Below are 25,053 nucleotides of genomic sequence, written 5' to 3'. Positions count from 1 at the left end.
CTTCTTCTTAAGGCTCTATGAGCTCTTTCCAATACCAGACCTCCAGAGAAAAATTCCTGCCCCAGTATTTGTGGAATCCGTTCGGTAAAAAAACGAAGAGGATCTTGTCCTTCTATATCTTCTGGCAAACCAACAATCTTCACATTATTCCTTCTACTTTGATTCTCCAAATAATCTACTTTCCTCTCTAACTCCCTCTCACGTTTTTGCAATTCTTTAATGGATTCTTCCACCTCCAACACTTTTTCTGTATTAGAAGTTACTTGTTGTTGACATTCCAAAAAAGCAGCCTGAAATTGTTTAAAATCCTCACAAGATGCTTCCACACGTATTTTAACTGTATCCTGTTCCAAACTGAGGCTCTGAGACATTTCATTCAGCATAGGCTGAATGATGAGGCTTAGCTGTTTACATTGTAATCCAGAAAAGCTCAGCCCTGCTTTCTCTAACGTAGTGGCAGAACCAGGTAACTGCAGCTCCTGCTGCAACTCAACAACAGGCATTTTAACAGTTTTACTGCGGGTCTGGACTCCCAGCGACGGCACCCCGGCTTCCTCAGGGGGTCGACGCTGGTCTCCCCCCGCAACCCGTTGTTGTTTCAAAAACTCACGGAAGAGATCAAGATATTCAGATTGGAGTACTTCCTGAGACATTTCAAGCAATGGAGTCGTCTTCTTGCATGCTCCCTCCGTTAAAGTTGGCAAGCTGCCAGAATCGGATCCACTTCGGGGGCACATGCACCTTCCTCCTGAGAATGGGTAATTCCAGCGATGTCCTTCTCCTGGTGAGTAGTAGGCATTTTTTCAACTCCCACAAGCAATCTCTGTGGTTTAGGCTTGAAAGAAAGCAAACCTGAAGTTGTAGTAGGCTGTTTAGGCTCTAAATCTTCAACACTCCGAAAATGTAGTTTCTTCTGTACTTGAGGTTTAATCTTTTTACCATAACAATTCCTTGATACTTTAAACTAAGTTTTAAAAAATTTAAACCTGAAAACAAAGAGTTAAAAACGGGTTCTTAAAAGTCTGGCCAGAGAGGTCGAGATTACACGTCTAGACTCTACGCCATCTTGCCACGCCCCCCACCAGCACATCCTTCTTGAGATATGGGGCCAAAATCTTCTCTCAGTACTCCAAGTGCGGACTGTCCAACATCTTGTAAAGCCTCATTGTTACATTTTTGCTTTTATATTCTAGTCAAACCAACAATTAGTTCCACCCCTCCTTTTATTTCCTTGCAGTGAGTGGCATGCTCATTCAATCTTGTGGCCTAGAGCCCCACAAGAGCCAAACCAGGTCAGGATGGCAGGTCCTACACTAAAACAAACCAGATGGGTTTTCACCATCAATAGCTTGATTACCAATATCAGCCTTGTTTTTCAGATGTGTTTAATAAACCATGTATGGGATCCTATCACCACTGTATATATTTGTATATATTTACATATAGCGACAGTGATTGGCTGAGAGCCGTAGCCACACCTACTGGCCAGGTCATAAAGGGATGCTCCTAACCAGACCCAGGTCAGTCTGGACTGGTCGACTTTGATGTACTACGCTCCAGTCTTTTGTTAATAAAAGCCTTGATTTGAATCAACAAGTCTTTGAGTCATTCAACGCGCTATACACTATTAAACTCACCAGCAACCAAAGCAGGGTGGCACAGTAATGCATAGCTTCGGTTCAATCTTGACATCTGTTGCTGCCTTTGTAGTGTCAAATCTTTCCCCTTGACCGCGTGGTTTCCTCCAGGATTCGATATCCTCTCATATCCCAAAGACATGCAGGTTAGTGGGTTACCTGCACATTGTTATTTTCTCCTGGTGTGTAGGTGCAAGTAGATTCTGGCTGTAGTTAATAGAAATGTACAAAAAATAAAAATTGGGATTAATGTAGGATTAATGGAAATAAGTGCTTTATGGTTAGGTGTGGACTCTATAGACTGAAGGGCTGTACGATTCTATAACATGAGGAGCAAGAAATAAATTGAAGTCCCCAGATCATTAATGTTGCTCTGTGGCAGCAAGCAATTTTTTGGGGGTGGGGGGTGGAATGATGTTCATCTTTGTCAGGGGATCTGACTACAAGTGTAGACCATGCCTTCCTAGAATAAGATTGGGTCTGTTAAGATTGTACGTGGAAAATTATGTACTTGCCTGGTCTGTATAGATAAAGAATCGACTTACAACAGAGAAGATGCAACAAGGGATCATCAGCTTGATTATTGGAGTAAAGATTTTCGTGGCTTGAGGAAAGGTTAAACAGACGTGCCTAAATCCACTTGAGTTTTAAATGATCGCTGAACCTTTAGTTAACATGCAAAATTCCTATGGGTCTTGACAGGATACATGCAAGAAATATGCTCTCCTTGTTTGGAACAGAATGGCCAATGGCCATTCAAAACACAGATATGAATATTTATTTTCCTTCAGAGAACAGCGAATATTTTGAAAAAACTTTTATTTATTTATTTTTTTAACATTTAAATTTAGACATACATCATGGTAACGCCGCCCATGAGCCCGTGCAGCCCAATTACACATAATTAACCTACAAACCCCCCCCCCCTTACATCTTGAAGGGTGGGAGGAAACTGAAACACCTGGAGGAAACCCACACAGACACGGAGAGAACATGCAAACTCCTCATAGGCAGCGTAGGATTCGAACCCTGGTCCCGATCGCCAGCTCTGTAACAGTGTTGCGCTAACTGTTACACTAAGATTGTGGAGGCTCAGACACTGTCAAACACTGCCCTGACAACCTTCACATAGGCCCAGGTGTCCATTTAGGTTAGACAGTGATATTAAGGAGATTGAGGGACATTGGGGTAGTGAGGCTGAGGTGATTCATGGTTTATAGAAGGACTTAATCCTGCTTCTAAGTGTCCAATTGCAAAGTTGCATCAGTTGGGCAGAGATTTCAGAAGCCAAGAGAGGGACAGGAGAATTTTGATGTAGCTTACACTCTGAGCTGCTCTTGGGAAGCTAATGAAGGAGATTTAAAGAAACCACAACCATTAGATATTAGGATAAATGAAAGTGGTAGGCTTTTAGAGAGAAAATTAAAGGAAAGCAGGCACTTGGAATGGGGTTAGAGATGTTAGCCAGGACCACTGATGGTATAACGACTGGTGATAGGTTAGAGAAGGGGTAAGGGTAGGTAAACAGAAGGCTAAGGCTAAGGCTGGTGGACTTTGGAAGACTACACAAAAGAGTCTGGAAAAACAACCAACTGAAAAACCTCACAAAGATAAGCGTATACAGAGCCATTGTCATACCCACACTCCTGTTCGGCTCCGAATCATGGGTCCTCTACCGGCATCACCTACGGCTCCTAGAACGCTTCCACCAGCGTTGTCTCCGCTCCATCCTCAACATCCATTGGAGCGCTTTCATCCCTAACGTCGAAGTACTCGAGATGGCAGAGGTCGACAGCATCGAGTCCACGCTGCTGAAGATCCAGCTGCGCTGGGTGGGTCACGTCTCCAGAATGGAGGACCATCGCCTTCCCAAGATCGTGTTATATGGCGAGCTCTCCACTGGCCACCATGACAGAGGTGCACCAAAGAAGAGGTACAAGGACTGCCTAAAGAAATCTCTTGGTGCCTGCCACATTGACCACCGCCAGTGGGCTGATATCGCCTCAAACCGTGCATCTTGGCGCCTCACAGTTTGGCGGGCAGCAACCTCCTTTGAAGAAGACCGCAGAGCCCACCTCACTGACAAAAGGCAAAGGAGGAAAAACCCAACACCCAACCCCAACCAACCAATTTTTCCCTGCAGCCGCTGCAACCGTGTCTGCCTGTCCCGCATCGGACTTGTCAGCCACAAACGAGCCTGCAGCTGACGTGGACTTTTACCCCCTCCATAAATCTTCGTCCGCGAAGCCAAGCCAAAGAAAGAAGAAAAGGAGAAAGAAGAAGGCTGGTTGAACACAAAATTTGGAGGATTGCACGACTCCTGGGAGGAAAAAGCAGGGAGTGTATTGATATCGTGGAGATTGATCTGAAAATGTCAGTGCTTCTGGAGTTGCTGTAATGGCAGAGCTACCTCTTGAGAGAGAGGGAGCACCAGGATGCGAATGGACCACATGCCCCAGAAGCTGGGGAAAGGCAGTCCTCTTCCAGCTTCCATTGAGAGGACTACATCCTCCCTGGAATGAATTACTCTAACCTCCTCATTTTTTTTTTGTGTGTTACGTCATATGAATTTGGCAACATGTTAATTTTCTTTGAAATTGAGGAGATCCTTTCTCCTTTTCTCCAAGTACAGAGATATGTCCAGTGCAGCGTTTCAAAGCAAGCAGAGACAACGTTCTCATTCTTTTGTGATGTCTCCCAGATGCCAGTTAGGAAAACATAGCACTAATAAATCACACAAATACCCATGAATCCATTTTCCTTAATCTATCTCTTATCATTTACATTGAAGTATGGGGTGATTTACTACACAGCCGGAAAGACATCCCATTCAGAGTGTTTCAACAGATCCATTTTTTTTTTGTCTCGCCATTCAATTCACAGAAGTGTTGCATTATACAACATGTTTCAATCCCTACCTTTCACCATCAAACCCAGGTTCTCTCCACCATCTCTGCTCTGTGATATTATTTCACAGGAGAGTTTTGAAGTCCTTCCGATATCTACCCTGCATTCACATTCTGGACTCTTTAAAAAAAATTAATGACCTTGTTATTCATTTCATTGCAAATCATGGGACCTTGCTGTACAGACATTTCCTGCTGCTTCCCCCACTTTAAAACAGTAACTGTCCTAAGTACAGGGAACAAGGTTATAGAAATGCAAATAGCTTTTACCAAAAAATCTTTAAATCTCACATGGGTTTCCCTGAATAATGGGACGTGGGAAGTTCTTCTCCCATTCTCCAAAATGAACCATGTAAAATGAAGTGCTCTGGGCTTGTTCCTCATTCATTGTTCTCCGCACCATTACAGTCAGTAATATATTGTGAATGGCACACAGTAGCACGGTGTAGTTCTTGGATTTTGGCCCAGCTCAGAAAGTCTCTGCATCTCTATTGTCCTAGTTTTAAATGTTGTGCCAGCTGGACTTGATGCTCCGATGCAGAAGTACAGTCATTGAAAAGTCAGGAAGGATATGGAGTGTCAACTTCCTTGCACTGAGTGACCATGGTGCTACAATTTTCTCAGGAACTGCGCAAAGTGCACAATATGAGGAAAAGCACTGATTCTTGCTTGCCTTATTACTTAGCAAGTTCACTGATGCAAGCCACACACCCAGCAATACACAAGCCTGCTAGAGAAACTCAACAGGTCACAGGAAGTAAAGGATAACCAACGTTTCCGGCCTGGGCCTTCAAACCTGGTGTGATGTGCTGACTTTCTCCAGTATGTATCCCACTCTACCCCAGCAGCTGCCGATGCTCTCTCTTGTTGAACTCCACACACCCAACACCACTTTACTCTCACACAAAAAAAAATCTTGTCATGTGGCTTGGTCGTCTCATCAAAGGAAATAAAACGCTCACAAAGGTGTTAAACAAGAAATGCTGGGGCTGATTGCAATGCACAAACATGCTGGAGAAACTCAGTAGGTCTTGCTGCATTCATTGGAAGTAATTGGCCCGAGCTCTTATTCAGATAAGGCATCTGAGGTATGAGGGTGTCACTGAGAGCTAGATGGTAACTTATACAATCGGGGAAGTTTACTGTAATAAATTCAGCCAGTGAAATTCAAGTTTGAAAGGACTGAGTTTCAGGTTTGTTACCAATAACCAGTCACTAATAAGACTTGCACCCATTTGCAAGCTATGACTTAGCAGCAGCACTCCCACTTCTGAGATTAAAAAAAAATCAATTCAATTCCCATTGTAGTCTTAAGCCAGGCAGACACTAGTGCAGTACTGAGGGTGCACTGCACTGTCAGGTAGATGTAAGAAATGCTGAGGCATTGGTTTGAAAAAGAGCAGGGTGTGGTGGTACATCTCCGGCCTACTGCAGGGGGAAACCTCTGTACCTGCAGGAGTGTAAGGGGGACAGGACAACACCTGGCCAGCTGGCAATCAGTCGGCCTGAGGGGATCAAGCCCTACCCGGTCCGGTGTCAATCACCTTCCGGGATATAAGCCTGCACCGGCCTCCTGAGTCCTCACTCAGAGTTGTTGCAGCCACAGCCAGCCTGGCTCTGTGGAAGTCTTTGTGGATTAAAGCCTGTTGTACAGTCTTTATCTTTGTGTGTGTCTGATTCTGGCTAACAGTGCACCACACAGCGGTGTTATTATCAATGGTGTTACAATAGGGCGCCAACAAAACATTTAAAGCAAAGTCAGTACATTTTTATATGAAGGAAGTCATGTTTGACAAATACTTGGAAGCAACATGTGTTGCGGGTAAAGGGGAATTGATGGCATATGATAGTTAAGCATTTAATAAGGCGTTGCAACAATAGTGATTGTGAAAAATAAAGTCTCCTGGTGTCGCATCAACATATTGGAGTGGAATGGAGAGAAGATTGGTCAACAGTAAACAGAAAATAGGCATAAATAGGATTTTATCTCATTGGCGAGATGTAAAAACTGATGTTCTGTGGTGATCAATGCTCGAGTCTTACACTTTTGAGAAGAGGGACAGTAGTTATTCATGATGAAGGGTCTCAACAACGTCCTTCCTTGCACTGACGCCGCTCGATGTACAAAGTTCCCCCAGCAGATTGCTTTTTTTTAAACTTCAGATTCCAGCTTCTGTTGTCCTTTGTGTCCCTGTAGTGTGTTGAGTACTTGGTGAGACAATTAGCTTTGCCAGCAGAATCAAGTGAGAGTTCCAAATGTTGCACTGGCCACAATGGCGTAGCTAGAGGAAGAGCTGGGGAAACGACCACTCCCCTGAGCACATTCTTCCAAAGTGGGGCCTTTTCAACAATTTTGTTTTGCTCTTTAGTTCCCTTGTGCGATAAAAGTCAAGCCACATTTTTTATAAATTGTTTTTTTTAAACTTTATCGCTTGGTCTTGGAAGAATATTCTGGATTTATTCATTACTTTATTTGACCAACCTCCCAGTGTTTTGAACTGTGTGCTCAGTCTCCTGTGATGCACCGGTGGCCACTGGCAGCCTGGCATCTGTGGAACCAAAACAAACCTCCTCTCTGATGCTGGATGATCCCACAGAATTTCGCAAGTCGCAACCCCAGATATACATGATTTTCATACATAATGACACTATTACTGAAACCTTAAATGAATGAATGTGGAGTACAATTGCTTGTATGTATAGTGTAGTAATGTGAGAGAAATGGGTGTGTTTACAAGCCAAAACACTTCAGCACCCATAGCCTAGCCAAAACACTTTCCTTGCTCTCCTACCATGGGTGCAATAATAATTCCCCCGACATTTGGCACTGTAGTCACAGTTTATTTTTCCTGATAAGAAATGCCATGGAGAAAAACACTAAGAAACTATCTGGGTGGAACAGAAAGAAGTTGCAAATTCAGAAAAAGAATCATTAAAATGCTAGAGATTGGGTGTCTTCTTTTTATTCAACAAGCACACGATATCTGCTGTGCCAGAGGTGGATCCCTCTGAAGACTTACTACCTTCCTTCAGCACAGGAGATGGAAACGGTGCCAGGATGTTGTATTCGCACCCGAGATGAAACCCTCTAAAGACTTGCTAGTACCTACTTTCAACCTAGGGGCTGGTGACAGCACCCTGTCTGCTGCGGCTGCACAGCTGGTGGAAGTGGAGCCCTTGGAAGATGTGACCACTTCAGCAGACCATCATCCAGAGGACAAAGATGAGGGGGAGTCACGTGATGGAGTAGTGGCCGGACGGTGAACTCCAGCCCTCTCCAGAAAAGTCGGGAAAAACAAGAGAAAACACAAAGGCACAGAAATAAAAGTTACAGAAAAGTGAGTATAAAGGTGGAAAGAAGATGGCGACAAAAAAAGAAAAATCGAAAGCAACGGTAAGAAGAGAGGAAGAGAAGACAAAAGAGGAAAAAGGTGAAGGCCTTACCTGTCCGAAGAGGCCCGCTGCGGAGAGAGAAACCCGCTCCCTCAGGTCGGTAAATAATGGACTACAAAAATGGCTCGCAGAGCCGAGTAAAAGTGCGCAACCGCGCATGCGCGATACTTCGCGCATGCGCGATGCGAATGAAAAAAAACACACCGACGGGAGGGGGGACCAGCTGGGGAGTCGATCTCCACAGCCGGCAACGACAGCTGCAGAACACCTGCAGCAAGAAGAGACCACAGAAGACAATAGAAACAAGAAAGAAGAGGAGGAAAGGGCACCAAAGAAACAACAGATGGTCAACCCAGAGGAACAAGAAGAGGAAGAGTATGGTGAAATAGAAGAAGAAAAGATAGGCAAGGTAAAGGATATACTTGCTCTTATTAAAGGATACATGGAGTCATTTAAAGAATGGCAAACACAGGAATTTAAGGATTTAAGAAAAAGAATAAACAACACAGAAGAGAAAATAAATAAAATGGAGATGACCTTAACAGAAATGGGAAAGAAAATGGACAAGATGGAAGAGCGGGCAGTAGCAGCAGAAATGGAGGTAGAAGACTTAAAAAAGAAATTGGAGAAATCTAATAAAAAAACTAAAGAGACACAAGAACTACTAGCTCAAAAAATAGATACAATGGAAAACCATAACAGAAGAAATAACATAAAGATAGTGGGCCTTAAGGAAGATGAAGAAGGCAAGAATATGAGGGAGTTTATAAAAGAGTGGATCCCTAAGACCCTAGGATGTCCAGAACTACAGCAAGAATTGGAAATAGAAAGGGCACATAGAGTATTGGCCTCTAAACCACAACCACAACAAAAACCAAGATCTATTGTAGTAAAATTCCTAAGATATACTACAAGAGAAAAGGTACTGGAGAAGACAATGGAAAAAGTAAGAGAGGGCAACAAACCACTGGAGTATAAAGGGCAAAAAATCTTCATTTATCCAGATATAAGTTTTGAACTCCTAAAGAAGAGAAAAGAGTTCAATACAGCAAAGGCGATTTTATGGAAGAAAGGGTATAAATTTATACTAAAGCATCCAGCGGTATTGAAAATATTTATTCCAGGACAACAAAACAGACTATTCTCGGATCCAGAAGAAGCACGAAAATTTGCAGAACAATTACAAAAATAGACTGAGGGAGGAAGACGGGTAATGAGAGTAAAAATGATCAAGATTGATATGTATGTGGGTAAAGACAAAAATAGACTGAGGGATGAAGACGGGTAATGAGAGTAAAAATGATCACGATTGATATGTATGCGGGTAAAGAGGTATAAGAGTGAATAGAGACAATGTGCATACGTGAATGTATCTGTACTTAGAGGAAAATATAGATAGTATAGACAAGAATTAATAAGGGAAGGTAATGGAATAGAGAGAATAAGGAGGGAATTAAAAGAGTGACCTTTGTGACATATGAAAAGTGAAATCTTTTCTGGGGGAGGCGGGGTGGGGGGAAATAGCGGTCACTGCAAAATCAGTTGACGCTTGCGAGTGGATTCGCAAATCCAAATGGAGAGGGGAGATGTGGTTGTCCGACAAGGGATAAAGGACAACTCAGGAGGTGAAGGGGAGATTGGGGATAAATAAGATAGAAATAGGAGAATAAGGAAAATGTTAGATGTTGTAGGAATGTTGTCTTATAAAGAGTTGAAAATAAGAAAACAGAAATGGAAAAGGAGGAAAGGTAATGAGGGAAAAACGGAAAGAGAAGATAAACAAAATATAAAAGGGCTACGCTGAACTATATGTCTTTAAATATTAATGGAATACATAACCAAATTAAAAGGAAGAAACTACCAAATTTAAATGAACAAATGTATTCCATTAGAAAAAATAACATATTGGTTAAGAAATAATATTGAAATATTCGAACAAGTATAGGAGCCTTACATTAAATACAATAGCGAAAACCTACCGGGGACAAACATTACCTAAGTTGATGGAAGGAGAAGGAAAGAAAAGAATGGACTCAGTAGAATTTCTGGTGTAATTTTGTTGAATGACAGCATTGTCTGACTGGCTTAATGCAACCTAGATTGTATACCTAAAATGGATGAGGGGGGGGGTGGGGGGGTGGTTTGGGAGGAAAGGGGGGGGGAGAAAAAGTCACTGTATATGTGTGAAAAAGAAATAGTGTATATCATGGCTAATGTGATTTATGGTGTGAAAAATAAAAAAATTAAAAAAAAAGAAAGAAGTGAGATTAATTAGATGGCTCTGCCAGAGGGGTGCATTGGCATGTTGGGCTGAATGGATATTTTCTGTGTTGCATCATTGAATGCTTTCATTGCTGAAGTACTTGTGCTTGAAAGAGAGCAACAAAGTAATAGTGCACTCCAGTTCAGCTCCAATTCTCTCTCATCCCCTTTGTGAGCTTTGTGATGAAAACATATTGGTGGAAGCAAAAATAAATAAGGTTAAAAAAAAAAAAAAAAAAATCCAGAGGACAAAGATGACACAGTAGACTATGAGCGATCATTGATACACATATGGAATACCCAAAAGATCCACACCTGATCTAGTATGTGCTCTTCTTGAGTTGGGCCCTTGTCAGCCAGGTCTTAATGATAACTTTGAAAGTTTTTCCAAAGGATGAAGTTGGATGTCATTTCAGTGCAACTTGGTACAAGAAACAAGTTAAATGTGGTTGTAAAATGGATAGGCACTGGCTGGTTTACTCACCAACAGCAAACACTTTGTTCCTGTTGGCTTTTTGCAAATCAGTCGGATGGCTGAAGTGATCCAAAAAACTGGTTGCAAGATTTTTTTTTTTAAAAGGGTCACACAAAATTGAAAAACATGAAAAAAAGTGAAATGTCACAAAAAAAAAGTGAAAATTATTTTCCTTACCAAATTTCATCTGTCTTGGCGGGCCTTGTCATGGCCGAAAGGAAAGAGACAGAGAAAAAATAGGATGATTCCAACCCAGATTGTGGATGTGGTTCTCTATTTGGGAAAACAGGGACAGGCGAGTATCAAGGTTTAGGTTCCCCAAGTACAAATGAAGGTAATTTTTTGGAACTTATTAAGGTGTTTGCCAAAAATGATACATTACTGAAGCAACATTTATTTCTTGAGTGATCAAAATGAAACATATCTCAGCCCTGACATACAAAATGATCTGATACAGTCCCTTTAACAGGTCAGGTTCTATCAAAACTGAAATCAAGGTGGCTAAGTACTTTGCAATAATTGTTGATTCCATTATTGATAGCAGCAGAACTGATCAATTTTCTTTATCCTTGCGAAATGGAACAGTAATTCATAGTTGAATCCTACTATAAATAGCACAAGTAAAAGATTTGAACATTTTAAAAATGTGGCTTCCGAATTTAGTGGTTTAGACCCAAAGCATTTTGACAACACAGATAATGTGAACAAATTAGAATTTTTAGCAGACATGTTCTCTGACGTCATCGACAGTCAAACTGAAATCATACGAGAACTTCTTTAATTCAAAGACATGTACAAAGAGAGAATGAACACTAGCAGTAAGGCAAATTCAAGTGTTGAGAAACTGACCATCAACAATTACTAAAATTTATGATTGCCAATGACATGTGTTCCATGTCCACATGTACCACCTTTTTTCTGACCTTACCAATAACTAGGCACAGTTGCAGAACGATTGTTTAGCCGGCACAAAAACAAAGTCCTACCTTCATTCTACAATGGGCGAGGATAGATTGCCCAGGTTAGCTTTGGTCTCCATTGAAAGACAGTTAGCTGCATAAAGTCATAGATTACGTTGCTAGAATGATGCCAAGACGAAAGAGACTGTTGTAGTTGCTTCCTACATTTTTGCTTTGTTTTCATTTTGCGTTTAAAATCTAAAATAATTAAATAACAAACGTGTTTTTTATTATGCTTTGATTTTAAATACAAAATAATGCTTTCTTTAAAATTGCATCTTTCTTGTATTTTGATGCTAAATACAAAATAAAAATGTATAATGAATTTAAAATTATTTGCTATGTGTCGCGACACCTTTTTATGTGCCCACTTACCCTAACTTTAGATCCTGGTTGGCTACCTGAGGCTACAGTGAAGGGGACCTTGATGCAGACACCCAGGAACAAGAGGCTCGGAAGAGGAATACCTGGTCAGTGGTCTAAGCAGGCTCCTGCCAGTTGAAGAGGGGGAAAAAAGTGGGTCTCACAGTGGGTAATCTCAAGATTACGATCAAAGGTAGATACTGACAAATGGATCAGTAGGGTGAATCCAGTTTACTTTCACTGTATAAATGAAAGGTTCTATTCCATGAACCTCTAGAACCATTAATGAGCACCAAAGGGATAACCTGAATCCATGGCCCTGTTGGAAAGCAGAAACTAGTTTATAAAAGAGACTTTAAATTTGTAAATGTACCCTATATACTTGTGTAATAGTCAACCCCATGTAAAAGTCTACCCCTTATTTTTGGCCCAAGCCCACCCATCCAAGCTCCCAAAGTCCTGACTGGGGACTCTTGATTAGGCCCAGGATGCCCACCCACTGGAGCTCGTGTGGCCCCATCTACAGACTTAGCACCCAGTCCCAGCCACGCAACCCCCCCCCCCTCACCATGCGACCTCCTGATGCCTCAAACGACTCAGGTACTTATCGTGGTCAAAAGTAGAATGTGTGTAATGGTTGACCCACCCCAATCATAATCAATGAGTTTGATTCTGCTGGGAAAGAAAATGCTAAGTTTAAATGATTGCAGCAGGAATCAACAATCTGGGCAAGAGGGCAGGTCTGGGCCTTTTGCACAGATTAAGGATTAGCTGCTCACAGCGAGGATAAAAATAGAGTGAATGAGAGGCTCCAGTAGAGATTAAGAGCTGTAATGACGTCCGTGCAGAAGCCCAGCTGCCACCTGGTTCTTGAATTAATTATTCCAGTTTTGAAGTCTTTAGAAAGGATGAGGAAATGGGAAGAAGAGTGGATGATTGGCTAACAATACCATTATTAACTTATTAAAAGGGCATGAAAATCAAAAATAAAACTATAGATGCAGGAATTACTATGCTATTAAGAGGGATCAAGGTGACAGGAAACAGAGTTTGTGTTTAGAAAAACAAAGGACATAACTAGAGAGAAAATCTGCAGATGCTGGGGTCTATAGCAGTCCACGAGGTGCTGGAGAAGGTCAGCAGGTCACATAGCCTTTTCCCACTCTACACAGGCATCAACTTGTCTTTCCAATTCCCACCGATGGACTTGGGCCCAAAACATTCAAGCTGATTGTCTTTTGGTTCCTATAAATGCTGCAGGACTTGCTGAGTTTCTCCTGCACTTTTGTTTTGCAAATGGCTTAATTGTGTTAGGACCTGCCTCAAGCCCTGTAGTGTCAATAGTGAAATAACAGAATGTATTGATCCTGACACAAAAAAGCCACCTTCTGCAAAAACATTCTTGCTTTTGAGAGAAACACCAGTTTTCATCCACGTTGACCAAAGCCGAGTAAATAATGTTGGTACTGCAGGATGTGCTGTAATGGCAGCATTGCTGCTGGAGCTGACCCACGGAGAGTGGGGTCCAACCACCCAGTCCGGCAGTCATCAGCTCTATAAGGCTTTAGACAGCCTGATAGAGGAGTCTGGAGTCTGTGCCTCGAGAGGTTGCAGACTCCAGGGAAGCAGAGGACTGGCGCAGGGCACCAGAAGAAATGTCCCACAAGAAGGTGACCACAGTGGCGGATCAGTGAAGGGTTCTAAGGATGAAGAACGCACAGGAATTGAGCTGTTAATGAATGAGGCGAGGAACCCACGCGGGCTCTGGGCTGCTGGCAACTGCAGTCAAGGGGCTTGCAGCAGGCTGCAGGAGACCGGGGATCAGAATCGAGATGAGAGAGGGTGCCAAGGGTGCTGGAGGCTTCCTGATCATGTCAGAGGTGAGTATCTGGAGCTTGGTTTGCTGATAGTTTGGACCGAAGGCTGTGTGGCAGCGAGAGTGCTGGAAGCAAATCTGTGGACACTCAATTACTCTCTTTTGCATCTCTTTCTCTGACTGTGAGGGACACAAGGCAGTTTCTGCTGATGGTGAATCTTTGTCTGCCTTGTGGTAGTCTAAAGAAAATTTCATGTAATATTACATTTTCTGCTTTATTACATGACAATCTCATCAAGATGCCCACAGCTTGAATGCATTTATGGTCGTTTTCTGAAGCAATTTGTAATAGAACCAATGAGAGCTCGAGAGATCAAGTTAAGCAATGAGTCAGGTGTAGTTATTAATCAAAAAAGAAAATGTTTATCAAACATTGAACACAATATGGTTGAAGCCACTGTTAAATATAAAAAAGGACACACAAAAGGCAATGATTAAGATTTTTGATTTGGTAAGACTGCCTTTAATGGGATAAGAACAGATAGAAATTGGAAAAGTAACTAAAGCTGTGAACAGAGCAGGCAAACCGTAAGATATTTTTTATTAAGAACAAGAGATGTATCACAATGGACAAATAAGTTAACATAAAACTAAGGGAAGGGGCATTTGGAAGTGTGAAGAATAATTTGGGCCGGGGCAACTCAGAAGGATGTAAAGAACATTAAAGGGAGCAGGAAAAGGTGATAACAGATCTCAGTCAACCACCAATCCAAACCAGTGCAGATCCTGGACAGGACAGGGATCATTACCCCAGGAGGACTATTTGATGGTGCTGTTGGGAAAGGTTTAAAGTAATATGGCAGAGGAGATAGTTGAGGCAGGGTCCTTTCTGTAATTTAAGAGAAGGTTGGATGGGTACATGGATATGAGGGGGTTGGAGGGTTATGGGCGGAGAGTGGGAGGGGGGAACTAGTGGAGTTGTTCAAGTGAACCGGTGCAGACTCGAAGGGCCGATATGGCCTGTTTCCGCACTGTAAACTGTTATATGGATGGGAATCCATGCAGAAAGACAGAGGGAAACAATGTAGTGACCAAAGCTAAACTTAGAAAAGAGAAAAGTACAAGAGGGCCACAGGAAGGTCAAATGCAAGATTACCAGGTTTGAAAAGAGCACTTTATCTGAACGACTGGAGCCTTTGAAACAAGGTCAGTGAACTTGTGGCACAACTAGAAAGTAATTAGGTTTGCATTATGACGCTGCCACAAAACACCGAACTTCATGGCTTGTTCATGAGAATAAATTTGATTCTGATTTAGTGGACTTTACAGAAATGTGATTGCAATGGAACAGCAGTTGTCATGGGAGACTTTAACTTGCACAGATTCAGCCAATCAAGTTGGCTGAGACCGCTTTGAGGAGGAGTTCATAGAATGCAGCCATGATTGTTTTCTTAAGCAGCATGTAACCAAGCATGCGATAAGAGAACATGTGGTCCTGTGGACTGAGACAGGTAAAATTAACCATCTTGTAGTTAGGGATCCCATGGAAAAGGGTAATCACAATGGATTTCTCATACAAATGGAGGTGCAATAGCAGCACCTAAAACAAGGATATTATTCCAAAAGAGAGATGATAACAGGATAAGGGAATGGCAATTTAGTGGCACTTAGATAACAGTAGCCACTCGGCCTCTGATGGCACGTTCCTGAAACCCTGCCTTCGGAACACTCCGACAGCTGCCAAAAGCAGGCCACACTGGAGGTGGATCCTGACCTTGTGTCAGGGTTGGGGAGGGCACATGTTTGTGCTTTCAAAAATATATAATATTCAAATATAACAGAGGCCTAGTATTGGGAAAATCCAGTCCTCTGCTTTCAACAGGTTTGAGGAGTGAATGGAGAGGTCAATGAAGTTAATGTGCAAATGAGAGGGTTGAATAGGGTAGATCTGAGCAGGATGAATCCCCAACTAAGGAGTCTCCACCCAGGCTTATACTCCTCAAATATGGGATTGAAACGAGAAAGTCAGCAGATGCTGTGAATGTAAGTTAATACATGAAAATGCTGGAGAAACTCGGCAGGTTCCACAGCGTTAATAGGAGGCATAGATTATGCAACTGACGTTTCAGCTCAGGCCTGAAACATTGGTTTTATATCTTTGACTCCTATTAACGCTGTGGAACCTGCCGAGTTTCTCCAGCACTTTTGTGCATTCTATAGAATGGGGTGGCCAAACAGTGGCTTGCGAGCTACGTGCAGCTTGTCAACATGAATGTGCGGCTCGTGGAAGTATGTTGGCCATGTCGTGTTTGTGGGCATGGCTTGCAATCATGTAATTGTGGTGCTTGTGGCTATGTGGCGGGCAGTGAAATTAGCGGAGTACAAGTACAGCCCATCCAAGCTCCCAGTACCCCCATTGCTGTCTCTCATCTAGGGCCCACCCACCTGCCCATTGGAGCTCCCAACGCCTTGGCCACCTTGCCCATCCGAGTTCCCAATGCTCCGATCACAGTCTCCCACCTAGGCCCTGGCCATCCGCCCATCGGAACTCCCAACCGCCTGAGAGACTCAGCTACTTACCAAGGTCAAAAGTAGTATGAATGTGATAGTCAACCCCTTAAATTTTACCCTAAAAATCGGTCCACAAAATTTGACTATTACACACATGTATAAGGTAATTTTGCTACGAGTGTCTGAGAATTTTGTGAAGGAAGATGGCATCAAGAAATTATAAGAAGCAAAGGTATGAAGATGGAAACTGAAATTTTCAGTCAGAGTAGGAGGGGGATTTTGGATTCATCGTTAAGGGAGGGTAAACCTGTGTGTCTTATCTGCAATGTGTTACTGAGTCCTTACAAAGCTACACGACATGAAACAAATCACATGAACATTTCGTCTTATGATCTACCTAAATCAGAATTGCAGACAAACAAGTTAACTGTGTGAAAATCATCACTAAATAGCCAGCAGACATAGATGAGAACATTTAGTAAGGAATCTGATACGACTGAAACTAGTTTTGATACATCATGCGAAATTCCCAGATTCCAATGACTGTTTTTTTTAAAAAGAGGAATATAGCTGAAGTTGTTTCCATGCTAGATCCAAGTAACACAAAACTTAAGCGACTTATAACACACACACCAGTTTCACTTCACACTGCATGTATGTAAGAGTAAAATCGTGCATGTATTTTTTTTAATGTCTTGGGGCTCTCAAACATTTGAAGTTTATCGTACGTGGCTCTTACGCTCAGCAAGTAGAATATGGGATTGATCGTTTAGAACTGAGATGTGCAGATATTTCCTCACTTAGAGGAGATGGATCGTTGTCAGAGACAGCACAGAAAACGTGGAAGTCGGCCCTTCAGTCCATTGGGTCTGTGCTAACCATCAAGCACCTGCACACTGAAGAAACAGAAGAATAGCAGATGGTGGAATTAATGAGCAAACCCAGCTGGAGGGTCTCTCTGGGTCAGGCAGTGTCCATGGAGAGAGAGAGAAAGAGACTGTCCATGTTATGGCTCATTAACAACAAAGGGTCCTGATCCGTAATCAGACACCCTGGTAAGCAAGCCATCTTGTATGTTGTGTGGCTAGATGACAAGGAGACTCACTAATAATCTCCAGCACATTGCTGGGAGGAAACAAGTGGCCAACAGGAAAACATGGAATAGACAGGTGTGCTTCTGGTGGGCTGCAGGTTTCACCTGAGGTGACAAGTTGTGGGCTTGGTCATGGCATTTCCATTTTTCTTTAAGCCCCACTGACCCGGGGCCAAGTGGATTGCTCTTCTCCTGATGAGGGGGAAAAATGTAATTGCTGTGACTGCCGGGACCCTGCCACCGCTGGCCCTGCCACCACTGGCCCTGCCACCACTGGCCCTGCCACCACTGGCCCTGCCACCACTGGCCCTGCCACCACTGGCCCTGCCACCACTGGCCCTGCCACCACTGGCCCTGCCACCACTGGCCCTGCCACCACTGGCCCTGCCACCACTGGCCCTGCCACCACTGGCCCTGCCACCACTGGCCCTGCCACCACTGGCCCTGCCACCACTGGCCCTGTTGATGGCGTTGCTGCTGCAGGAGGGGTTCCTGCACCAGCTCCGATGGTGTAATCCCTGCTGCTCCTATTATTGGAGAACTTGTAGGTGCTGTTGTCATCGCCGAACCCCACCTCAGGCTGAAGTTAACATCATGAGGCACACCCTTGGTAGTAGATTTGTCTGGTGGACACATGCAAACCTTCAAAGTGTTGAAGTACATTTTCAATCAGTCAAGTTTGTACAAAAACAACCCAACGAAACGGCGTTCTCCAGTCCTTGGAGCAAAATATGCAGACACACAACCAGACATAACACACACACAGACAAATAATACACATGCAGGACAAGTATTTTATCTATAAAAATAAATAAGTAAACATTGTTTTGTGAATGAGCACCTCGGATGGTTAGTGTGAGCAGTTCCTTCGGTAGTTCAGAAGTCTCACTGTCCTTGAGAAGAAGCTCTTCCTCAGTCTGGCGGTCCTGGCTCTGATACTCTTGTATCTCTTCCCCTATGGGAGCAGCTGAAAGATGCTGTGTGCAGGGTGGAAGGATCCTCATTGATCTTGCGCACCCTCTTCAGAGGGATCACATCAATGGGGGGGAGGAGATTGGAGGTGGGAGAGTCCAGTGATCCTGTCTGCCACTTTTATGGTCCTGTGGATTGACCACCGATCCATTTCTCTGCAGTAACTGTGCTCCACTGTGATAGAGCTGGCCACAGTGCAAGCGCTTTTTAGGAAACCTTTCACAAATGATGCATGAGAGCAGTTGTGAGTTGCCAACACTAATGGACAAATTTCCAGCCCCTCAATTGTTGGTGCATTCTCACCTTGCATTTACTGCAAGTTCCAGGAATCCTGAGTAGCTCCTTCAGCCAATTTAATTGTACAGGCCATGTTACTGTCATTCTAATTGAGTGATTAATGTATTGAAATCGACAACCCACTATCCCATGTGGTTATCTTGCAGTCTGAAGCCGAGTAGTTAGTTGCAGCGTTGGAACCAGCTTCCTGTGTCCTGACTTTTTCCTGATTTTGACCCGCCCCCCCACCCCCCCAACTCCTCACTTCCAAACCAAGCACAAAGTCATTAAATATTATCTGTTCGTGTCAGCTTTCACAGTAGAAGAGGATATTAATGCTGATATTCTAAGGAAACAAATGAACCAAGAACTGCAATTCATTATCATTAACGGAAGATAGAAAATGGTAATAAAATCAATAAAGAAAAAGCAACAAAAAAAGGCAGATGCAGGAAAGTTGAATGTGAACAATGAGCTGGTCAGGGAGAAACAGAGATAATGTTTCCATTCAACAGCCTTCACCCATCCGAAAGCTCTTTAAAGTGATAGAGTGGGGAAGGTGGAGAGGGACAGTTAAAGAAAGGATGGACAAGTATCTGCTATTTTTTCACTTTTGCAATCCACCTGCTCAATAAGCAGGATGGTTTCAGTGGCCTTGTCGCGTATTGTGCGAAGGTGCACCTGCTGCCTAACGATCCACAGCACCTTGAGGATGCCCATTTTTAAGCTGTCAGACGTGGATCCCATTTTGCATCATTGCAATGCCACACAACATGATGTCTGGAAAACCACAGAAAACTGTAGGACAGAAACTGCCCCTTCAGTTCATCTAGCCAAACTATTTTTCTGCTTAGTCCTATCGACCTGCACCCAGATCACAGCCCTCCATACCTCTCCCATCCATGTAACTATCCAATCTTCTCTTAAATGTTGAAAGCAGATCCTCATCCACCACCTTTGCTGGCAGCTCATTCCACACACTCACCACCTTCGAAGTGAAGAAGATCCCATTTCATCTTTCACCCTTAACACATGTCCTCCAGTTCTAGTCTCCCCCAACCTCCCTGGAAAAAGCCTTCTTGCATTTACCCTAATAATTTTGTTCACTTCTATCAAATCTCCCCTCATTCTTCTATGCTCCAGGGAATAAAGTCCTAACCTGCTTAACCATTCCCTTTAACTCAGTTCCTCAAGTCTTGGCAACATCCTAGTGTGGTGATACAACCACTGGACTGTCTGCATTCCTGCCTGCTGACTGCAGGGGGCAACCCACTGTACCTGGTAACCTACTCCCTGCCAATCACCGGTCCCATATAGAGGCTCACGCCGGCCCTTGTGTAGGCACATGGAGCCAGAAGGGAGACTGAACCTTGTGTGCCAGTTTTAAGCAATTAAAGCGTGTAGTCAATGCCTTTGTAGTTTGAGCTTGTTTGCATCACACCTAGTAAGTCTTCTCTGCACTCTTCCAATCTTATTGATATCTTTCACTAGCTAGATGATGAAAACGGCACAAAATATGCCAAATTTGGCCTCACTAACGTCCTAAGCAACTTCAATATAACATTGTGACTCCCTATGCTCAAAACTTTGATTCTGAAGGCCACGTGTCTCTATGAAAACCCTCTCTCCGACCAGGTACATCAGCCATCAAACTTCCACCACTAAGTCTGGTGGAAAGAAGCTCCCTGAAGTTTCTCCACATTTAAGATCCTCTCTCACAGCAGGATGCTGCTCTTTCTTTAACATGTGGACACGTGACTGAAAAGGAAGATTTGCACTGAGGTCTCAAAAGCTCACTACATATTTATAAGACAATATTACTCAGATAACAACAGAGGGATATATATACAATATCTACATTATAGGAAAAAAAATTCGAGCCATAATTAACCATGCAGAAGAGAGATTAAATTACAAAGAGACAGCAATAATGTTTTTCCAAATCCAGGCAAATGAATTTGGACACAGCTGCTCTGAAATCTGGACCAAAAGGAATACACATGAGCACTTACCAAAATATCCAATGAAGTGTCGTGTGCAGAGAGTGAGAATAGAAGAGCCACAGCTGAACAAAGACTTTTTTTGACCACTTCTGTGTCATGGACTCCTCTCCCAGGAAACGTATCCAGGAAAGAATATGTCAGCCGTGGAAGGAGCACAGAGTATTTCACCAAGATGTGAACAGGGGTGCAAGCATTCAGTTCTGAAGAATGCGCAGAGAGATCCTGCTGGTGTAAGGTAAAACATCATGAGATGGGAATGTGTAGGGAGTTACCCTGTACAGGGCAGTAACAAGAAGGGGAGGTGTCCTTGTACTCCTGTTAGGTAAAACATCATGAGATGGGACCGGAGAAGGAGTCACCCAGTACTAAGGAGTAACAGAATGCATCCTTGTACTTACAAGATAAGAGAGACATTGATGGATTGAGAGGCAGGAAGCTAGCAGGGAAAGGATAGCAACAGTTTTAGTCATTGGACAAGTAATGATATGATGATGTTCTAAGCATGTATCCAAGGGTATAAAAAATCACCATTTTGCTGATAACGGCAGAATGCATTCTCCGGCTAACTTTGTTAGTCGCAAGTGTTACAATCCGGTAATAAAGAACAAAGAACCCTGATTTCGACTCAGCCTGGTGTTTGTCTCACTCATTCATGAACAAAGCAGACCTAACAATTGGAACAGCTCACATCAAATTGCCATGCTTCAGTCACCATGTCATCTCTCTTCTCTCTCCCGTCTCTTCAGGCAGAAGATCCTCATTTTTTTCATGGCTTGGCTTCGCTAATGAAGATTTAGGAAGGGGGCTATCCACATCTGCTGCAGGCTCATTGGTGGCTAACCAGGCTGATGTGGGACAGACATGCCAGGCTGCAGCAGCTGCGAGGGAAATTCTGTTTTGGGTTTGGTGCTGCTGTGTCATGGTTCTTCCTTCATCTCCTTTTGTCCTCAAGGACAGCCCTGCTTGTGTTCTTGAAGGAGGAGACAGGCTGGTGAATAGTGTGTCGCCAGGCCATTCAATCGGAGGCTAGAGCAAACTATTATTGATGGTCAATGTGACAGGTACTAATGGATTTCTTCAGGGAGGCCTTGTACCTCTTTTTTGGAGCCCCTCTGTCACGGTGGCCAGTGGAGAATTTGCCATGCATCACAGTCTTGGGCAGGTGATGATTCTCCATCCTAGAGATGTGCCCTGCCCAGCGTAGCTGCGTCTTCAACAGCACAGTCTTGGTACTGGTAACCTCCGCCTGTTCGAGGTCTTCACTGTTGGTGACAAAGTCACTCCAGTAGACGTTGAGGAAGGTGCGGAGGCAGCGCTGGTAGAAGCACTCAAGGAGTTATAGGTGGTGACGGTAGGTGACCCACGACTTGGAGCCGTACAGGAGAGTGGTCAGAACAATGACTCTGTAGGCACTGATCTCTGAGCTTCTTGTTCCAGACTCTTTTATACAGCCTGCCAAATGCGCTGTTTGCCTTTGCCAGTCTTTAACGATCTTGGCACCTGACGAGATGGTGTACCCTAGGTAGCTGAACTGGTGGGCTGTCTTCAGCTCAGTCTCGCTGATGGTAATGCAGGAAGGGTGGTACTCTTCCTGAAGTGCAGGCTGATGGAGAACTTCTGTCTTCTTCAAGCCGACTTCCAGTCCAAAGAGGTCGGCAGCCTTCACAAAGCAGGATATTATATGCTGCAAGCCTGACTCTGTATAGGCAACAAGGGCAGCGTTGAGTCTCTCAACCACCTTCTTCAGCATGATGCTGCTCAGAAGACCCTGATAACAAGGACAGTGTTTACATCCGATACTGCATCAATGGCAACCTGTTCAACCTGTGGTGATTACAGTCCCACACAAGACATTGGAGCAACTCATTCCAGAGATACTCTTCGCTGATGTTGCTACCCTCGTTCCCTGGCACGATACAAGTATTTGAAAACACACACTTCCAGATTCAAGGATGGTTTCTTTCCTCATGAGCATAAACTGATGCTTTCCACCATCTAGCTGTATTTTTTCTCTTTAACACTACCCTGCATCTTTGTTTTAGGTGCCACTGTTTTTATTCCTGCACTACAGTTAAGGCTTTCGCGCAAACAGAGGAACTACTGACATGGTCTTTGCCCTCAGACAGCTCCAAGAAAAGTGCAGAGAACAAAACAAAGGACTCTACATCACCTTTGTTGACCTCACCAAAGCCTTCGACACCGTGAGCAGGAAAGGGCTTTAGCAAATACTAGAGAGCATCGGATGCCCCCCAAAGTTCCTCAACATGGTTATCCAACTGCACGAAAACCAACAAGGTTGGGTCAGATACAGCAATGAGCTCTCTGAACCCTTCTCCATTAACAATGGCGTGAAGCAAGGCTGTGTTCTCGCACCAACCCTCTTTTCAATCTTCTTCAACATGATGCTGAACCAAGCCATGAAAGACCTCAGCAATGAAGACGCTGTTTACATCCGGTACCGCACGGATGGCAATCTCTTCAATCTGAGGCACCTGCAAGCTCACACCAAGACACAAGAGAAACTTGTCCGTGAACTACTCTTTGCAGACGATGCGCTTTAGTTGCCCATTCAGAGCCAGCTCTTCAGCGCTTGATGTCCTGTTTTGCGGAAACTGCCAAAATGTTTGGCCTGGAAGTCAGCCTGAAGAAAACGGAGGTCCTCCATCAGCCAGATCCCCACCATGACTACCAGCCCCCCCACATCTCCATCGGGCACACAAAACTCAAAACGGTCAACCAGTTTACCTATCTCGGCTGTACCATTTCATCAGATGCAAGGATCGCAAATGAGATAGACAACAGACTCGCCAAGGCAAATAGCGCCTTTGGAAGACTACACAAAAGAGTCTGGAAAAATAACCAACTGAAAAACGTCACAAAGATAAGCGTACACAGAGCCGTTGTCATACCCACACTCCTGTTCGGCTCCGAATCATGGGTCCTCTACCGGCATCACCTACGGCTCCTAGAACGCTTCCACCAGCGTTGTCTCCGCTCCATCCTCAACATTCATTGGAGCGCTTTCATCCCTAACGTCGAAGTACTCGAGATGGCAGAGGTCAACAGCATCGAGTCCACGCTGCTGAAGATCCAGCTGCGCTGGGTGGGTCACGTCTCCAGAATGGAGGACCATCGCCTTCCCAAGATCGTGTTATATGGCAAGCTCTCCACTGGCCACCGTGACAGAGGTGCACCAAAGAAAAGGTACAAGGACTGCCTAAAGAAATCTCTTGGTGCCTGCCACATTGACCACCGCCAGTGGGCTGATATCGCCTCAAACCGTGCATCTTGGCGCCTTACAGTTCAGCAGGCAGCAACCTCCTTTGAAGAAGACCGCAGAGCCCACCTCACTGACAAAAGGCAAAGGAGGAAAAACCCAACACCCAACCCCAACCCACCAATTTTCCCCTGCAAGCGCTGCAACCGTGTCTGCCTGTCCCGCATCGGACTTGTCAGCCACAAACGAGCCTGCAGCTGACGTGGACATTTACCCCCTCCATAAATCTTCATGCAAACCAAGTTTTTTCACAGTATCTGTATGTATAAAAAAACCCTCAATTCAATTGAATGAGAGATTACGTAAGTGAGAATGTATAGACCTTAGAAAATAAAATACGGGACTTTGGGGCAGTGTTTAAATTAAAAATCAGGCTTTCAAATTAGGAAGGACATGTCAGAGCGCCCACAATAATTAATACATCTTCCAGCTGGGAGTTAAAGGCCAAGGAATCAAACTGCATGCACAAAGTTAAGGGATAGATGTCATAAGTGAACAGAGGAACAGAGTCCAAAGGCAAAATGCTGCAATGTAAGTTTGAAATTTTAAAAAAAACTTTAATTGCAAATACTTAGCAGGTCAGGCAGCACCAGCGGACAGAGAAAAGCAGAGTTAGTGTTTCAGGATATCTTGCATCAATAGGCTGTTTGTGGTGCTACCATTATGCCCATCCCTGAACCTGCAACTCTTCCCTCCTCGTTATCCCCATAAAGGCTGAAACGGCCAAATCCCTCACTCAGTACCTGTCTTGGAACCAGGCCAGCAACCTGCAAGCTGTGCTGACACTTTAAGGTGATTAAAGCTAAGTAATCACGATTCTCGGTCTGATTGTGGTTGATTAATAGTACACTGTTGCAAATGAATGTTAAGCATATTGATTATTAGTTACCTTCATGCTTGAGGTAGACATTAATGGCCATCTACCACCTTGCTTCTGTAGTGACTAAAGAGAATCTATTAATATCATTTTGGAAATGGACAGATCCTCAAAGGCCTATCATCCTATCCTCAAGGACCCCCCATCACCTAGCCCATGCCCTCTTCACTCTGCTACCATCGGGAAAAGGTACAGGAGCCTAAAGACGAGCACTCAGCGGCACAAGGACAACT

The 25,053-nt window shown here is 43.8% G+C and overlaps 1 long non-coding RNA gene across 1 annotated transcript; it reads left to right on the top strand.

Annotated features, from left to right (window-relative positions):
- Positions 1-699: 699 nt before the first annotated feature.
- On the top strand, positions 700-25,053 carry LOC138743966 (uncharacterized). The gene is made up of 3 exons (XR_011345146.1): positions 700-784; positions 12,019-12,102; positions 24,926-25,053. It is a non-coding gene; the product is annotated as an uncharacterized lncRNA (long non-coding RNA).

The sequence above is a fragment of the Narcine bancroftii genome, chromosome 10, assembly GCF_036971445.1.
Source record: "Narcine bancroftii isolate sNarBan1 chromosome 10, sNarBan1.hap1, whole genome shotgun sequence".
In the NCBI taxonomy this organism is placed as follows: domain Eukaryota; kingdom Metazoa; phylum Chordata; class Chondrichthyes; order Torpediniformes; family Narcinidae; genus Narcine; species Narcine bancroftii.
The sequence above is the reverse complement of the archived record's forward strand: the minus strand, read 5'-3'. Positions and strand labels throughout refer to the sequence as shown.